Below are 13,862 nucleotides of genomic sequence, written 5' to 3'. Positions count from 1 at the left end.
TAGCATGGCATCATCTTGCAGTTAGTGACATCAAAACTTGAGTTATTTTTGAAACCCCGATTATCCTAACTTTTATGCAATTAATTTCTCATTCACGGTACCACGAGCATTATAAACCAATAATATTATTCTTATATTTTTCTATTGAAATAATAGTGGATTAATTGCATATAATATGTCACGATCGGACTTAATTAAGAATAATTAAGTCGGGAAACCTTGACCAAGTGATGGAGGTGAGAAGCGGGTTAGAAAAGGGGTGAACAAAAAAAATGAAGGGTCGAACTCAACTCATTGTTAATAAAGGAAAATTTATAAGAGAATTGATGTTTAATCATAATGTCACAGCCCGACCTAAGCTAACAACAGTTAAGCCGGGGAAAATGTGACTGGGGAAATGGAAAAAAAGAAAATGGAAAATAAAATATGTTTCAATAAAAATAATCATCATGCTTAAACAATATTTTACCATAATGTTTGGTAATTATAAATAATCACTTTTAAAACTCACGAGTAGACAACTTACAATAACACAACAACAAGTTGTCTAAGTGACATAATTCTCGAAGCTATTGGTTTAAAATCTGTACAACACATCAATAAAGTAAAGTACATTAAGTGTTGCAGCGGAAATAACTCAAGTGGATTACATGTATGAGGACATGAAATCCTGAGCCTAATTTAACACATTAACATCAAGACTTTGCTCTGCTCGCTTCCATCTGCATCACAGCTTAACCTGCATATTTAGAAAACATATGCAGGGCTGAGTACTAAAAAGGTACTCAATGGTCACATGCCGAAATAACTTTAAAGCTTGCTCTTAGAGCTATATATTGAACTTGCCATCTCAAGCATCACACAGGAGTTTTATTTAAAAAAATAACCTGTGCACGCCAAAACTGTAAAACTTCTATATATATATCATCATAACATCATATACGTCTGCAGACAATTAACATGTATGTACCATAACTACGCATCATGTAACCTTGTGTTGAGAAGTAGGCCTCCTTCTCAAACACAGTGATCGGCCCGAAGGCTCCCGATCACAGTGACCGGCCAACCCGCTCGATGGCTCACGGTCACAACTATGTGCACAAACCCTTACTGACATCTCGCTTCAGCATAGGGCCGATATCGTCTCTCTCTCGTAGATGGTAACATACAAGCTCATAAAATAATTTGGCAAGTCAATAATTTTAATATAACTTTCATTCATATAAACATCATTAAATAGTGCGCACTTCAAATTCTGAATTTAGAAAGCCCACCTGATACGCTTAACGGTGTAGGAACTCTTGCTCACTTATCTATCATTGCTACTGTCACCTTCATAATAGCAAGATTCTAATATAAGATTGGATAATTAGATAAGAAGAATTAGCTATAAATAACATCCCAATAAACTTTTAATCTTCTGCAGAGCTAAGGTTGAATCAACTAAACTAACCAATATACTAACTCTTATGAACTTTAAGAAAGTATAAACTAATATTCCTATCTTATAGGAATTCCTCTACTTGAGAAAGTTTAGAAGTAAACAAATCCATTCCATAGAGATCAGTTTACAACTAACCATACATGTAAAACACAAAATCCCAAAGTAATTAATCATATAAACATAATTATGTCCATCAACTATCATATTAACAAGCTTAGTAATCAATAATTCTCAATAGGTAATTAGAACAATAAAACCTTAATTCAAGTTTAGTAGTGTAGGATCTCAATTAACTACCAATCACAAGTTTAATCAAGACACATACACATTTGAATCCTAACTTTGGAAAATCATATAAAATCAATCGCTTCAAGGAAAAATACGAGTTTTACCTTTTTAGAAAGCTATTAATGTCTATATTTCTCAGAAATTTACAAAAATACAATATCTCAAGTGTATAAGAAGTTATATGACCAAAGACAGAATCTGCAACTGAATTCTGCTGCTCCGTGCAGTACATTTCAGAAAATAGTTTGACATATCTATTGGTCTCGGATTTAGCTGAAATTTTGCAGAGAATGACTACACATGATGAAGTTATTACAGTAAAAATTTCAAGTTATTTGGATTACGAAAACATCATCAAAAGCACCTCGAAACATACTGCCCTGTCAAGCCGAAAACTGACAGCAAAGCTCCTTTGTTTCAACTTAACATATAATTCATACGTTTGTCAAATACAAACCATAGGAACTCAATTACATCATCATACTACACATTAGCATGCTTTAGCTTAAACTTAATTCATGTTCAACACATCAACATATAGTAGCATGCTTGATATCCTCCAACTATTGTCATATAATCTCATTTTACAATTCAAGGAGTACAATTACACAAGCATCAAACATGTAGCTAGCTTATTCCAAGAACTCCCAAATCCACTTAAACTAAACTATTAGGGAATCATGTTTTCTTGTGAATAAATACCCAAATAAAATCCCAATCAATTCTTCACATACATATAGACATGTATACATAGTCAATTGATACAAATATAAAGAAGATGAAATTCTGGGGTTCTTGAGGGAGGGTCAAAAATCGAAGCTTTGGGCTGAAGCTATGATTCCTGCCATCATTTTACTTAATTTAAAGTAATTACTAACTTAGAAACATATAACATTTTGTTTAATATCTCACTTTAGGAATCTTAGAGAGAAGTCACCTATGCCTCGATTATTATGGCATGAACTCAGAAATCACAAGCAACATCAAACACTTTCTACAATAACAAGTAGAATACTTAACTTTTCGACGACGAGGGACGCTACCCTGTTCAGTCGAGCCAAGACGACGATGATGACAGCAGCGCTTCCTGCCTCGGAGGGGATCGTGTAGCAGCAGTAGCGGCGTCGTGAATGGAGCGGCGCCGCTGAATCGCCGGTCTTCCACAGACGGCGGAGGTGGCAGCCGAACCATGACGGCGGGAGTAGAAAAGAATTAGAGCTCGTTTCCCTTTCTCTCATTCTCGAGCATGGATTCAAGGCAGAGATGGGCGAAGCTCAGCCGTTCGTTGGCCTTCCAGTCGCGACAGTAGTAATTTCCTTCTTCTAATAATTAGGGCTCCACATCGAAAAAGAAGGGGGAACGGCGAGGACTTCCGGTGCGAGAACTTCGACCACGTTGAAGAGGAGGCTGCTGTATTGCCGAATTTCGGGCTCGGGTGACGGCGATTTCGGATTTTGAAATTAGGGCTTCTCATTTGGGTTCTTCGCTAAATTGAGAGAAGATGAGAGTAGTGCGAGGGGCACCAGGGAAGAACAGACGAGACGCCGGACTTGGACCCGACGGCAGCCGACGACGGTCGGAGCAGAGGCGGCGGCTGAATCTTCTTGAAGGTTGAAAGTAAACTCAAACTGAGGTTCCATAAAGAGAGAGGGGAGAAGGTCGACTGTTTTGGGGAGAAGAAAAGGAAATGAATCTCCTCAAACTAATATATACACTTTACAATAAATAAATGCTTATCTCAAACATTAAAAATTTAAATCCAATTATAGAAATGAGCAATATAATTCAAACCTCATTTCCCTTACTGATCGGCCCATTTGAGGTTTGTAGAAGAAATAAATAATAAGAGGAAAACTTGGCTTTTCCTATAAGCCTTATTTTGTGGCCCTCAAAATTAGATCAAATAAAAATAAGAATAAATTAGAAAAGCAATTCTCTACACTAATATGACTCACGAAACTTGTGCTCCAAGCTCAAGTAGTATTTGATAGCTATCTAAATTAATAAATTATTATACACCCAATGAAATATAATACAATTCTATATACATATACTAAATTTCCTCAAACTATCACTATTAAAAAAAGAAAGCTCATAGATAAATAATTAAATAACATCCGTCACTTCAATTAGCCGAGCAATAAGTCGACTAATAATATTTCGTATTTATCACCAATCTCATCTCTGAAAAATAATAAAATAATCCCTTTAACTAGGAATTATAAACTTGCTTCCAAGAATGAAAATAATAAAGAAAGCAAGAATACTTAATTATTCAAATTATGCAATCATTGAATTAAAAGCTCAAGGTATAATAATAATAATATCTCATCTCAGTGATTCTACTTCTCTTTCTTCTTTTAGATAATAGAAAATAATATATATACTGTAGTGAAAATGCTGGGTGTTACATCCTCTCCCCCTTAAAGAAATTTCGTCCTCGAAATTTGACTACGTCAGAGAATAATGCTAGATACTTCTCTTTCACATCGAATTTGTGCATTCTTAGAATGCGGAACACTGAGAAAAACTTCATCCCCTATTTCAAAAATTTCAAATCAAATCAACGAGTATCTACAAAAAAAAAAATTTTTGTCGCTCTTGAGGTTCGTTGAGCAGTTGTTGAATTTGTCGGATAAGCGTAATCATTTCTTCAAGCGCATCAGGTCCTGTTACTTTTCTTTCACTTACCTCATGTCAATAGAGTGGAGATCAATATTTCTTTCCACAATAAGCTCCATATGGTGTCATATCAATTATTGCCCGAAAGCTATAATTGTAGGCCAATTCAATTACTAGCAAAAGGTTTTCCCAATTCATCCTTCAATCTAGTGCATAATGCGGCTTCTGAGTACGCGTGATGCACCTTGAGATAGTCGTCTCCTGCCTTGTTTGCGGGGAATTCGCTCCTTCTGAAAAATCATTTTTGGAAAGAGAGTTTTGGAACCCAGAATTTCTTACGATCGCCAGTGTCCCTACTGCTAAGGTCGCCACTTCTTCGCTCTAGTACAATAGTCTATGTCACATCTTCTAAGGTTTAAAGATTTCTCTCAAATTGCTCATCTGTTGTTGGATGAAAGGCTATTTTAAAATATGGCCGAATTCTCAAAGTTGAAAGACCATATAAAATTGGTCCTGTGTATCAAAGATGGACTTGGTTGTGCATTGTTGCAAAGTGAAAGAGTTATTGTTATTGGGTCATGAGAACATAGACCACAAGAACTGAATTGCTCAACATAACTTGGAACTAGCAACAATGGTATTCTGAAACGAGATGTGGAATTGATACACCTCATAAAAGTTTAAAATACTTATTCGAGCAAAAGATCTAAGTGTGAGACAAGGAATATAGCTCGAATTAGTAAGGGACTATGATTGTAGAATAAATTATCACCCACGCAAAGCCAATATAGTAGTGGATGCCTTGAGTAGAAAAACTCAAGTTTACTAAGGATTTCTCCTTACCCATGAAGAAAAATTCTCATCAAGGATTTGAAAGTTGGATTTACAAATGGTTCTACCACAGCAAACAAGAGAAGCTGTAATTGCAATGTTAACAATGATTTTTGATTTGAGAAGAAGAATTGTTAAAGTACATGGGGAAAATAAAAAGGAGAAAAATTATGGGTAAGGATTTTGATAGAAGGGGTCAATACTTGCCAAAAAGCTAGGGGTACTGCTATCATGTTTGAGAAAAGTTGTGTACCCAATACTGAACAGTTGAGAAATAAAATCACGAGTAAAGCTCATGATACGCTATATACTGCCCACCACAAAAGCACTAAATTATATCAAGATTTCAAACAAAACTTTTGGTGGGAGGGATGAAATGGAAAAGAGATATCTTCATTAGTTGAAGGAATGTTTGGCTTGCAATAGCTGAAAGAATATTTGGTTTGCCAACAAGCAAAGGCACTACATCAAAACTCTATCAAAAGTTACAACTAATATATGTGTCAGCCTTCTAAGGCGCATATCGAGATATGTCACATAATTCTCAATCATATTCAACCACGATCATCTTCATTTGCTTATGGTAGCTTCTGGGAACATGTACTTCATAGAAACTTCTGTGACCTGGCCCCAAATAAGATTCTCTAATCGCTCGAGGGTATGTATCTTCTGCTTCGTCTCCCACTCGATCCTTGTAGTTGAAATAACATACAAGAAGGTGCTCTTGAGCATTGCATCTAAGAACATGAAACTCGCAAAACTCTACCGCTTCTTTGAAACTCTACCGCTTAACTCGCAATAAAGGTATTTTGACGATGAAAAACTTCTGCTATTCTTCTTTCAAGTTGATGGGGACGAGTAGTTCTCTAAATTATTCACATGGCGGATGGCAGATTTCCACCGCTTCTTTGAGACATCGTGCCGAGTAAATACACAATTTCCCATAACTAAGCTTTTATTCCATCTGTAAAGTCAAACTACTACATAACCATAAACCAACTAAGGTATAAAAACTCATACACAAAAAATTCAATCATCTCAGCAATTAAAGCTCAACGACCTAGCAAATGACCACTTTGGCCGTTTCACATTATGGGAAATTTTGCCTCAATGAGTTCTCATACAAAAGATGGAAATATACGTTGCAAAAGGCTCTTAGTACTAATTGTGATGCCTAACTGTATAACCTCACTACTAGTACTAGGTTACAGTGCCACTGACATACATCGATATTGTATCATCAAATTGTCTATATCTGCATCCATCCAATGTATAGATATACGTCCACCATTATCTCAAAGATTTTCATTACTATACAACAAATGAAAATACTCCATGTATCAAAATAAAAATATTAAAATATGAACAACTCTTTATCCATTCAAGAAGTTCATACTAGTAGAGGATACTCATAAATAACTCATGTTGTCCATACTCGCTCATTTTAGAATACATAAGTTTCCATCATACTAATACTTGCAAAACTGCAACTCATATCTCAAACTTATTTAAAAATGTAACATGCTACTTTAAAACTCTGAAAATCCGTACCTGACTTGGCTAGGCTGGATGAGATGGAGCGCAGAGCTTTTACTATATTACTCATTTTAGTCTAAAGATTCAAATTTAGACTAGACTCAAGGGAATGTTTAGGCTCAGAGCAAACAACCTGCTCTGATACCACTCTGTCACAGCCCGGCCTAATATAGTGTATAGTTAAGCCGGGGAAAATGTGACTGGGGAAATGGAAAAAAAGAAAATGGAAAATAAAATATGTTTCAATAAAAATAATCATCATGCTTAAACAATATTTTACCATAATGTTTGGTAATTATAAATAATCACTTTTAAAACTCACGAGTAGACAACTTACAATAACACAACAACAAGTTGTCTAAGTGACATAATTCTCGAAGCTATTGGTTTAAAATCTGTACAACACATCAATAAAGTAAAGTACATTAAGTGTTGCAGCGGAAATAACTCAAGTGGATTACATGTATGAGGACATGAAATCCTGAGCCTAATTTAACACATTAACATCAAGACTTTGCTCTGCTCGCTTCCATCTGCATCACAGCTTAACCTGCATATTTAGAAAACATATGCAGGGCTGAGTACTAAAAAGGTACTCAATGGTCACATGCCGAAATAACTTTAAAGCTTGCTCTTAGAGCTATATATTGAACTTGCCATCTCAAGCATCACACAGGAGTTTTATTTAAAAAAATAACCTGTGCACGCCAAAACTGTAAAACTTCTATATATATATCATCATAACATCATATACGTCTGCAGACAATTAACATGTATGTACCATAACTACGCATCATGTAACCTTGTGTTGAGAAGTAGGCCTCCTTCTCAAACACAGTGATCGGCCCGAAGGCTCCCGATCACAGTGACCGGCCAACCCGCTCGATGGCTCACGGTCACAACTATGTGCACAAACCCTTACTGACATCTCGCTTCAGCATAGGGCCGATATCGTCTATCTCTCGTAGATGGTAACATACAAGCTCATAAAATAATTTGGCAAGTCAATAATTTTAATATAACTTTCATTCATATAAACATCATTAAATAGTGCGCACTTCAAATTCTGAATTTAGAAAGCCCACCTGATACGCTTAACGGTGTAGGAACTCTTGCTCACTTATCTATCATTGCTACTGTCACCTTCATAATAGCAAGATTCTAATATAAGATTGGATAATTAGATAAGAAGAATTAGCTATAAATAACATCCCAATAAACTTTTAATCTTCTGCAGAGCTAAGGTTGAATCAACTAAACTAACCAATATACTAACTCTTATGAACTTTAAGAAAGTATAAACTAATATTCCTATCTTATAGGAATTCCTCTACTTGAGAAAGTTTAGAAGTAAACAAATCCATTCCATAGAGATCAGTTTACAACTAACCATACATGTAAAACACAAAATCCCAAAGTAATTAATCATATAAACATAATTATGTCCATCAACTATCATATTAACAAGCTTAGTAATCAATAATTCTCAATAGGTAATTAGAACAATAAAACCTTAATTCAAGTTTAGTAGTGTAGGATCTCAATTAACTACCAATCACAAGTTTAATCAAGACACATACACATTTGAATCCTAACTTTGGAAAATCATATAAAATCAATCGCTTCAAGGAAAAATACGAGTTTTACCTTTTTAGAAAGCTATTAATGTCTATATTTCTCAGAAATTTACAAAAATACAATATCTCAAGTGTATAAGAAGTTATATGACCAAAGACAGAATCTGCAACTGAATTCTGCTGCTCCGTGCAGTACATTTCAGAAAATAGTTTGACATATCTATTGGTCTCGGATTTAGCTGAAATTTTGCAGAGAATGACTACACATGATGAAGTTATTACAGTAAAAATTTCAAGTTATTTGGATTACGAAAACATCATCAAAAGCACCTCGAAACATACTGCCCTGTCAAGCCGAAAACTGACAGCAAAGCTCCTTTGTTTCAACTTAACATATAATTCATACGTTTGTCAAATACAAACCATAGGAACTCAATTACATCATCATACTACACATTAGCATGCTTTAGCTTAAACTTAATTCATGTTCAACACATCAACATATAGTAGCATGCTTGATATCCTCCAACTATTGTCATATAATCTCATTTTACAATTCAAGGAGTACAATTACACAAGCATCAAACATGTAGCTAGCTTATTCCAAGAACTCCCAAATCCACTTAAACTAAACTATTAGGGAATCATGTTTTCTTGTGAATAAATACCCAAATAAAATCCCAATCAATTCTTCACATACATATAGACATGTATACATAGTCAATTGATACAAATATAAAGAAGATGAAATTCTGGGGTTCTTGAGGGAGGGTCAAAAATCGAAGCTTTGGGCTGAAGCTATGATTCCTGCCATCATTTTACTTAATTTAAAGTAATTACTAACTTAGAAACATATAACATTTTGTTTAATATCTCACTTTAGGAATCTTAGAGAGAAGTCACCTATGCCTCGATTATTATGGCATGAACTCAGAAATCACAAGCAACATCAAACACTTTCTACAATAACAAGTAGAATACTTAACTTTTCGACGACGAGGGACGCTACCCTGTTCAGTCGAGCCAAGACGACGATGATGACAGCAGCGCTTCCTGCCTCGGAGGGGATCGTGTAGCAGCAGTAGCGGCGTCGTGAATGGAGCGGCGCCGCTGAATCGCCGGTCTTCCACAGACGGCGGAGGTGGCAGCCGAACCATGACGGCGGGAGTAGAAAAGAATTAGAGCTCGTTTCCCTTTCTCTCATTCTCGAGCATGGATTCAAGGCAGAGATGGGCGAAGCTCAGCCGTTCGTTGGCCTTCCAGTCGCGACAGTAGTAATTTCCTTCTTCTAATAATTAGGGCTCCACATCGAAAAAGAAGGGGGAACGGCGAGGACTTCCGGTGCGAGAACTTCGACCACGTTGAAGAGGAGGCTGCTGTATTGCCGAATTTCGGGCTCGGGTGACGGCGATTTCGGATTTTGAAATTAGGGCTTCTCATTTGGGTTCTTCGCTAAATTGAGAGAAGATGAGAGTAGTGCGAGGGGCACCAGGGAAGAACAGACGAGACGCCGGACTTGGACCCGACGGCAGCCGACGACGGTCGGAGCAGAGGCGGCGGCTGAATCTTCTTGAAGGTTGAAAGTAAACTCAAACTGAGGTTCCATAAAGAGAGAGGGGAGAAGGTCGACTGTTTTGGGGAGAAGAAAAGGAAATGAATCTCCTCAAACTAATATATACACTTTACAATAAATAAATGCTTATCTCAAACATTAAAAATTTAAATCCAATTATAGAAATGAGCAATATAATTCAAACCTCATTTCCCTTACTGATCGGCCCATTTGAGGTTTGTAGAAGAAATAAATAATAAGAGGAAAACTTGGCTTTTCCTATAAGCCTTATTTTGTGGCCCTCAAAATTAGATCAAATAAAAATAAGAATAAATTAGAAAAGCAATTCTCTACACTAATATGACTCACGAAACTTGTGCTCCAAGCTCAAGTAGTATTTGATAGCTATCTAAATTAATAAATTATTATACACCCAATGAAATATAATACAATTCTATATACATATACTAAATTTCCTCAAACTATCACTATTAAAAAAAGAAAGCTCATAGATAAATAATTAAATAACATCCGTCACTTCAATTAGCCGAGCAATAAGTCGACTAATAATATTTCGTATTTATCACCAATCTCATCTCTGAAAAATAATAAAATAATCCCATTAACTAGGAATTATAAACTTGCTTCCAAGAATGAAAATAATAAAGAAAGCAAGAATACTTAATTATTCAAATTATGCAATCATTGAATTAAAAGCTCAAGGTATAATAATAATAATATCTCATCTCAGTGATTCTACTTCTCTTTCTTCTTTTAGATAATAGAAAATAATATATATACTGTAGTGAAAATGCTGGGTGTTACACATAAAGACTCAAATAAACTCGTAAGTTTGGAAGAAATCCGACTTGACCTAAAAGACATAGTACTTGAGAGTACGCAGCGGAATAACTTAATTTGATTACATGTATGAAGACATGTATCCAAGAGTTCATTCATTTAACTTATGACAAAAGCTTCGCTCGTCACTTCATCTTCATCAGCCTGCACATTTAGAAATATATGCAGGGCTGAGTACGAGAGTACTCAGTGGGCACATATGCCTAAGTATAAACATGATTGCATAAAAACTGTAAATTGTCATGCCATCTTAAACAGTACAGCAATGGAGTTTTAGCTAAAAGGCCCAAGCGTACTAAATTTATTTGTGATTCTTAAAGTTTGATTGTAGTGTAAGTTATCTCGTAATCTATCATATCTGGAACTGCGTGCCGAAGAGGTGACCACCTCTCAACGGACACCTGACCGGCCAACCCGCTCGATGACTCCCAGTCACACCACACGTGTACACTAGCCCTGGCAGGATAGCTATCAACTGCTCATGACCCGAATTCGATTACATAACTGGCAAAGCCACATCAGATAGATAGCATACTACAATTGAAACATTTATGGCAAGACAACAGTTGAAATAAATTTCAGTTCAAAGATTTTGTAACTAAATAACTTGTTCAAATGTAACATTAAACTCATTTTATATATATGAAAGTAAACCCACCTGATAGCAAAGCTTTGCTAGGTGCCATGACTCCTTGACTAGCGGTTACCCTTGCGTTCGACCTTTAATGCAAAAATATAAGGTAAAACTTTTGTCTCAAGGAAAATTCTCAGTAAATGAGAATACGTGAAATAACTATGCATTACTCATATTCTGTTAATTATTATTTTGAAATAATAATCTGAGAAATTCTAATACTAACCCAAGCTATAGAATTAAAGCTTGTCTTATGAGATCAGATTATTAATCTAATATATTCACTCATCTTAGGGTATTCTAACTCACATACTAATTAACAACATCGTTCTAATTTAATCCATAATTAGAATTAGCTAAATCCAATTAATAGATTAATCTAGACTAGTCTTTGACGGGGTAAATATTTAATAAGGCAATCTAATTATTAATTGGGTTCAACATAAGGCAACCCAAATAAATAAAAGAAACTGGGCCAAGAGCCCATTAAATAGGGACAATCCACTGAATAAAAGCAAAAGCCCAACAATCGCGGCCCGGGAATCGACGCGCCACCGTTGCTATTCCAGAATCGGCGGATTTCAGGAGTTGTCCGTTTTTCACCGTTCAATGTCGTCGACCCTGACTCCACTCTCCCTCTGCCTCGACGACGAGGCAGCAGCCTCTGTCTGTTTCTGTCTACCCCATCGACAACAGGTTCGGCCTTAACTCTCGGTATTTAAACAGAAGTTCCGTAAATCAAAATCTGTTAGTTCCTCTATTGCCGATTATGCAAGGGATTAATGGCGTGTGGCTTTGCTACTGCATCATAAAAGTTCTCATGCATATATCTTATGAAAAGAATATATACATATACATACTGATTACTGCCTAAAGATCATATGAGTTTGCTAAGTCTCCTTATGAATATATATATACTCATTTATGTACTCAGTATTTTCTAGCTAAAACATGTCTTGATGGGTATGAGCATGCAACATTGACTAGAATAACTGGGTTTAGTAATTACCTTGTAATTGTTTGGTGTTTGGTGGCTGCTGTTGTTGATTTCAGTAGGAGAAGAAGTAACTTTGCTTAACTACTTTCCGTTGCCTCAAGTACCACAAAAATTTGTAAGTTAATTATAGCATTGATGCGATGCAATAAATTAATACCACTATTAATTCGTTAGCTTGTGGGTAGGGATATCTTAATTAGAGATTTATTATTATTATTATTATTATTATTATTATTATTATTATTATTATTATTATTATTATTATTATTATTATTATTAACTCCCTAATAAATTTTGATTATTCTTATTATCGTTTAGTAAGTTGAAAATTGATGAAAATTGTGATTAGATATATCTATGTATCTATATGTATATTAATTAAATATACGATTTTATTAAAAATAAAAAGAAAGACCTTGAAAACACAAGAAAAAACAGATTAAGGAATGAATCTCGTTAAAGAAATTACAAGGGAAAAATATTATATAACAAGGGAAAAGAGTACTCATTTATATGGAAAACCTCTAACAAAAGGCAAGAAAAAATACCGACGACAGAGGTGTGAAGAGCTTCGAGAGCTTCGGCCTAACCATCGCCCCCAAACAGTTCCAGGCACTTCCGCCCCAAAGGCAAACACAAAGAACAACAAAGAATAAAAGTGCCAACGAAAAAAGAAACCTCAAGAAATCCAAATGAAGACTATAGCTCGGAGAAGAAGGCCGAAACAGCCACCACCAGCTCCACAATGACGATCAGAAAACAAAAGCCCCATTTAAGGCGGGAAATCCAACAGAGCCCGACCACCCCGACCCCAGGCCTGAAAAAGGGTCGAGTGACGCTCTAAACCCATCCATCACATACTCCACCGAAACAATAGGATCTGAGAGCATTGCCCGATACAAAGTGTAAATGCCGCGGTTAAACTCCCATCCCAAGCACCTCTCGGACTATGGGTAATCAGCCAGGACGAAGCAAAATATCCACCAACTGTTGGAATAATCCTCATGCCACAAACATCCGCCCCTCCCACATAACAAGGGAAAACGGAGAACCAAAACCCAAACAACCCGAAACGCAAAAAAACAAAGATCTACCTCAAGACTCCACCCAACAAACGCACAAATAACACTATGACTAGCCATGTCCCGACGGACGGCCTCCTTGATGGGATCAATCTCGACATGATGTCCGCAACGCTATTACCTTCTCTATAAATGTGAGTTACAACGCAACGTAAATGTTAATAACCCAATGAAGCGCCATTGGACAGCAGTTCAACGCTCCCAACAAATGTATCTATATGTATATATATTAATCAAATAAATTTCTTATACCAGTTTTTGTTTTGCATTATATAACACTACTAACTAGATATGTCCATGCATATCCATTTTATTGGCTTACAATGATGGTGATTGGTGATAGAGTTTTCTTTTAAAATTAAAAATTTAAAGGAATAAAAAATAAAAAGGGATGTGGGTGTGGCATTATGGGGGAATGAAATTCAGTGTACCACACTT

General features: G+C 35.9%; 1 long non-coding RNA gene across 2 annotated transcripts; it reads right to left on the bottom strand.

Annotated features, from left to right (window-relative positions):
- Nucleotides 1-429: 429 nt before the first annotated feature.
- On the bottom strand, nt 430-10,463 carry LOC131015906 (uncharacterized). 2 transcript variants are annotated; one of them, XR_009098725.1, is made up of 3 exons: nt 7,807-10,399; nt 1,275-1,332; nt 430-739 (listed from the first exon to the last, which is right to left on the bottom strand). It is a non-coding gene; the product is annotated as an uncharacterized LOC131015906 (long non-coding RNA). The 2 variants fall into 2 exon arrangements; XR_009098724.1 differs by lacking the exons at nt 430-739; nt 1,275-1,332 and adding an exon at nt 6,962-7,271 and having other exon boundaries at nt 7,807-10,463.
- Between the last annotated feature and the right edge of the window lie 3,399 nt (nt 10,464-13,862).

The sequence above is a fragment of the Salvia miltiorrhiza genome, chromosome 3 (assembly GCF_028751815.1).
Source record: "Salvia miltiorrhiza cultivar Shanhuang (shh) chromosome 3, IMPLAD_Smil_shh, whole genome shotgun sequence".
Lineage (NCBI taxonomy): Eukaryota > Viridiplantae > Streptophyta > Magnoliopsida > Lamiales > Lamiaceae > Salvia > Salvia miltiorrhiza.
Note: the sequence above shows the minus strand (reverse complement) of the source record. Positions and strands in the feature narration are given on the sequence as shown.